Raw genomic sequence first — 6,000 nt, 5'->3', positions numbered from 1 at the left:
AGCCCAGTGCCTATCTGTTCAACCCACCTGAGGAGAGAGAACGGTACGCAAGAGATGTGGACACTGAAATGACCCTGCTGAAGTTTGTGGATGAAAAGAGCCAGGAGAGCATAGGAGCATTCAATTGGTTTGCTACCCATGGGACCCATGAGCAGAGATAACAGGCTCATTAGTGGGGATAACAAAGGTGTTGCTGCCAGGCTATTTGAAGATTGGTTTGCTGCCAATAACAGTAGTACCCAACCTGAAAAGCCAAAAACTACTGTTATGATTAAACCAGGTAATTTAATTAATGCAGCAGTGAAACATTTTAAATCAATATTAGTGTATATATATGGTTATTAAAAGTCAAAAATGTTGACAGAAAAATATTTCCTGACCTTCATATATATTCTTGGCGAGTCTAAAATAACACTACACGAGATATAATCTATTCTCACATCTACTGTTGCAACATCTACACAAGCACATCACTACAAATATTTTTGTATATAATTTTGCAATTTCTAATGCGATGTTGTTCATTAATTATATATTTTTCACCTTAAAGCATAATTAATATATGATTATTATTAGTGTAAAACCTGTGAGGAGTTTACATCCTTGCTCTACCTTGCTACCATATTGCATAGGATGCTAAAACATTTTTTTCAGGTGCAACACAGAACTACTGATTCTCATCAATCTTCATTTTCACCATAAAATCAAACCATTACAACTAATGCCATTAGAGTCATGATGTTCCTTTCACTATATATATATATATATATATATATATATAACAGACACTAGTATAATTGATAGCCTATTTTAAAGATATATAAACTAAGTTTCGTTATCTCGGCATCAGTCCTTGTACCTGTAGCATTTTATTACATCATCAATACATTCCGTATGTACCATGTACCGGTTCGATATAAGTATACCTCCATAATGCACACCGGTTTGGTACCTATACAATATGGTATGGTGATCTGTATGTACAGGTACAATACATTAATAAGAATTATAACCTATTAACAACAGCATTTGCTGTAGAGTCCACCAACCTGAAGAAAGCAAGTGGGATCAAAGCCACGGGAGGGCAATCATGTGGCAAGACAACCAGTAGAAATTTCAAAGTAAGGCAGAACAGCGAGATCAAGTTTGTAGGGGCATTTTGCCAGTCCAATGTGGGTGATGTCACTCCCAATGTCTTGGGTGCTTTCTGCCTCGACAGTGGCCTTCCTTGTGACTTCAATCACTCATCCTGCCATGGAAATGATCAACTCTGCGTAGGCCGTGGCCCGGGGTAAACTCCACCAACTTAATTTTTCTCCTCAGTTTTCCTATCATCGGAGTACGTAGGTTCCATTCACAACTATATATATATGCTTCCTGATTGCGTAACTCCTATTGTGTTACCTAATAATTAGATACCCAGATGAGATAAAGAGCACTAGAATCATTGGAGAGAGGCAATTCATCAGAGCCATCGACCTTTTTAATACTGCAAGAGAGGAGCTAAGTGGGAGTGTGGACTACCGTCACACGTATCTCAATTTTACTAATCTTCAGGTGGAGTTGGGAGGAGGGAGGAAGGCACACACATGTCCTGCTGCACTTGGCCCAGGATTTGCTGCAGGTACCACGGATGGCCCTGGGGTATTTGGATTCCAACAAGGAGACACTGAGGTGAGTAAATGCACTGCAGCAAGTCCCTATAAAGAAGAGATGTAGATCGCAAGTTTACTAAGCTGGTAATGTTACATATAATTAGATTAATGAATACTGGAAGAAGGTCAGGGATTTTCTCAAAGAGCCAAGCCCGCAGCAAGTTGAGTGCCAGAAGCCCAAGGCAGTCTTGCTTAGCACTGGGGAGATGTTCATACCCTATGCTTGGGCTGTAAGTCCTCCAGAATCCTGAACTCCTGTGTATAAGATATGCATATAGTTATTTAGAAAACAAGGAACTTGTGTGTATAAAATATACAATGAGGACTAATTAATATAAACATGGTTGGGTCCTGATCATTAATATTTTACTGTCTTGATTTCATTTTCTTTCTTGACAAAATATCAGCCAGCGATTCTACCTGTTCAGATACTAAAGATAGGGAAGCTAGTCATACTCTCGGTTCCTGGAGGTAAGAGAATATATTGTTATGTTTATATTGTTAGAGGAAGATTATATTATGTTTATATTGTGATAATTAACAATGTGTTGGTGGAGCATTGTAGAGTTCACTACAATGGCTGGAAGGAGATTAAGGGAGGCAGTGAAGTCAGCACTAATAAGCAGTGGGGGTGGAGAGTTTGATGAAAGCACTCATGTTGTGATTGCTGGCCTTTCAAATGCATACTCACAGTATGTGGCAACCTTTGAAGAGTACAAACAACAAAGATACGAGGTATGCATATGTGCACTTACCATGAAAATTAAGATCAAAACTTATGTGCTACCTCAATCTAAACCAGTTAGGCTACAGTGATCCAGGCTATCTAGACAAAAACTTCAAGTTAGCCTATAGGTTAAAGGAAGGTCTGGGCTAATAGGTTATTGCATTAGACTGATAAAGCCTGTTTCTTAATAATTCTAGAATTAAATCTATTGATTGATTCAGCCTCTCTCGGTCGTTCCTCCATGAACTCTTACAAAGCAACAAAAAAGAAGGATTCAATCGATTTTATTGATATTCTAATATTTATATGGATTTCTACTGATGAGACATCCTGCAAATAATCAAAACTGTAAAATTTTCTTTGATGATTTAGGAAAGCAAGTTCTATGTAACCATGCATAGGTCTTGACCAATTTTTTTGTGAAAAGGACAACTATCAGTTTATCTTAACCTTATGCCTTATGCTATATGTGATTACCATTCATTTGAAAGTTCAGATAGATCTGCAAGTATTCAAAAGAAAGAATTAATCTCGACCTTTTCCTATCAGGCTCTGTGTTTGAAATATCCTAGTACCAGCACTATATATAATGAAATTAAAAGTTCTAAACCACCTCTGTAGGGTCCAAAGCCATCACCTTCCTTGGCACAGAGGAGCGGATCTCATATTGGATAAGGGTTCTACTCATAGGATCAATTGAATTGAGCTCCACACAGGCTTGTATGGGCATCTAGAATTGAGCTCCGAACCTCTCAGTCAATAGTTCATCAGCATCCTAGTGTAGTCATCTAGATGCAAATTAAGCCATTTGCACACTAAGCAATGCTAAGCTAACATTGAAATGGACAAATGATTCAAAAGTGTTAGAATAGTGATCAAATATTTTTTTTCTCACAGTTGGGCCACTATTAGGCATGTATGTGTGTGTGTGTGTGTGTGGACTGCACCATAGAGTGATGCAACCTTCAATAGCCACCATCAGAAGATGGACGGCCATCAAATAATGTACCATTCATCTCATGATGGTGGCCACCTCTATGGTACGGCCCGCACACCGTGCAAAAGATCTTAACCCTTGGGCTTTTGAATAGAGTAAAAAGGATAAGCACTTGGACCGTCCTATGATCAACATATAAAATCAACCATCAATGCGTGTGGGATGTATGTGCGTCTTTATATCGCACATCTTTACGATTCTTGATGCACGAATGGTGCAAAACCTCTCCATTTAATGTAAATTAATTAGCATCTTTTTCCATAGTAGATTAGAAACTTAATCAAAGATTAGAGGATCCAAGGTCTAGCATCCATAAATTAATTACTCCTTCAGATCCTAAAATATATAATAAATTAATTATATTTATATTTGTCCCAGGCTGCATCTACGTTATATGGACCCCACACACTCTCAGCCTACATCCAAGAATTCAAGAAGCTAGCATCCTTACTAGCCAAGGGAGAGCAGCTCCCCAAGAGCGGCCACCCTTCCCCTCCCGACCTCTCCTCCAAGCTCATCAGCCTCCTGCCTCCCCCCGCCGGCGACGCCGCGCCCCGCGGCACCACCTTCGGAGACATGAAGCAGGATATCGTCTTGCCACCCCAAGGCTGGCTCAAGAAAGGAGAGAAGGCCAGTGCCACCTTCTGGAGCGCCAACCCCCGCAACGACCTCCTCACCGAGGGCACATTTGCCGTCGTCGAGATGCAACGAGAGAAGAATTGGGTTCCGGCATTCGACAACGACGACCTCAGCCTCTTCTTTAAATGGAAGGCAGATAACAGCAGCAGCATCAGCAATTCAAAGAGTAGCTTCGCTACCATTGAATGGGAGATACCGGCCAATGCGGCCCCAGGAATTTATAGGTTGAGGCACTTCGGTTCATGGATTGCTAAGCCGGAGAAACCTCCAAGGTATTTTACCGGCGCTTCAAGAGCGTTTGTGGTGCAGTGAGAATCCGAAGAGTTAATCAATCTTCACGCAAATACAGAATAAATTAACATAAGAGGGTTTCATCTACAACGAGACCAAGGACGGAAAGCCGAACCTAAAGATCTTTCACCTTGACAATGTATAAAAAGACGTCATCATAAGGTATAAAAAGACATCGATGAAGAGGACAGGCGATGTTTTACTACCAATCACTAGTTTCATGTTGGACGCAGTACTCATACTGGAAATTACGATCAAGGATGACCCTATCAATCGCCATCTACTTTGGAGATACCTTGTGAAGCATTTTTCTTGCCCGGGACTCGAACCCGAAACTAGTCAGATGGAGTAGATAACTTTTCTTTGTTGGAATAGAGGAAAAAGATCCCTCCAGCTGGCAATGACCGTCTGATAGTGATCTAAGCGATCAAAATCAATCATCACGTGTCATGAAGGGCCACACCACATATGGAGAAAAGTTGAAGATAGAATTTTTGCATATAGCCCTTCCCGTTATCTTTTATTTGCATGTCACTGCCTTTTCCTGTGTTAATTATTTCCAAGTTGCAACCAAACATAATAAGTCTATTAATTACCAATTAACTTCCTTTGTTAAGTCTTCATGAGTAAATAAAAAATATTCCCCAAAAGTTGCATAGACAATAATCTATGGCTCTTTGGTAAACGGCAAAGACAACGGACCTTGGCCAAAGATGTGGATTCTACTAGGTTGTGGTGATGGATCTTGAAATAAGAAAAAAAGGGGAAGGGATTGGAGAGAAAGAAAGCCCAGGGTTTTTGGATGGTGGAGCTCGATTATGGCGGCACGACGGCCACTCGAGATGAGAAAGCAGAGATAAGATAAAGTGCTAGAGACTCGAGGATGACTCGATCAACTAAGGAAGAAGGGATAAAATGGAAAGGGTTTTCAAGAGGTTGAACATGCACGGCGGGTTCGCTCCCTGTCTGTAAATCTGACTATGGTTGAGAACGGCTTGAATGGCTGGTAGACTGCTCTGTATAGGTCTCTTGGAGTCCACATTGACCACAATTGTTTATCCACTAAATGGAGGCGCATGGCAAAGTATCGCGATCACTCCTATGTCTTTTTGTTTTTTTTTTTGAATTTTAAATAGAAAGGTTTAATTTGGATCTGTTCTCACAATCCTTAGGACAAAAAAAGGGACCATAAGAGATTTTGACTTGCCTTAGTTCCATCATCTGAAGAACGAAAAAGTTTTCTGATCAAGAGGAGAAACGAGAGTGGGCGAAGCGCTAAACTCTCCATTCCCTTAAGCTAACATGTTAAGCTAGGCCATATGGTGAAACACCATTCGCATGGTGAACCGCTGACATGGTGCACCTAGTGTAAGTATAATTTCTCCTCTTATGGAGAGTTGCTAGGAAGGACTCTTGGGTGAGACACAACTTTCTCTTATTGAAAGAATGATAAAGCCCCATCTTGGTGGTGGAGGGGCAAAATTGTTCCCTATAATCGACAATCTCGAAAATACATCCATAAATTATCTGATCCTGTGAGAAAGGTATTTTGGATAAATTTATATGTAATTTATTTTTTCTCAATTTTTTTCCTCGTTTTGAGTCAATGAACCTTTTCATCTTTTGATCAAGTTGGGATTGATGCATTATCTTTTTCTTTTTGACTATCGAGTAGAGTACTTTTAGTAGCA

At 40.1% G+C, this 6,000-nt stretch overlaps 1 pseudogene; it reads left to right on the top strand.

Annotated features, from left to right (window-relative positions):
- LOC120113187 overlaps positions 1-4,330 on the top strand; it is a 7,078-nt pseudogene extending 2,748 nt beyond the window's left edge.
- Positions 4,331-6,000: the final 1,670 nt, after the last annotated feature.

Source organism: Phoenix dactylifera, chromosome 14 (genome assembly GCF_009389715.1).
Source record: "Phoenix dactylifera cultivar Barhee BC4 chromosome 14, palm_55x_up_171113_PBpolish2nd_filt_p, whole genome shotgun sequence".
In the NCBI taxonomy this organism is placed as follows: Eukaryota; Viridiplantae; Streptophyta; class Magnoliopsida; order Arecales; family Arecaceae; genus Phoenix; species Phoenix dactylifera.
This window is presented reverse-complemented; position numbering and strand designations above follow the sequence as displayed.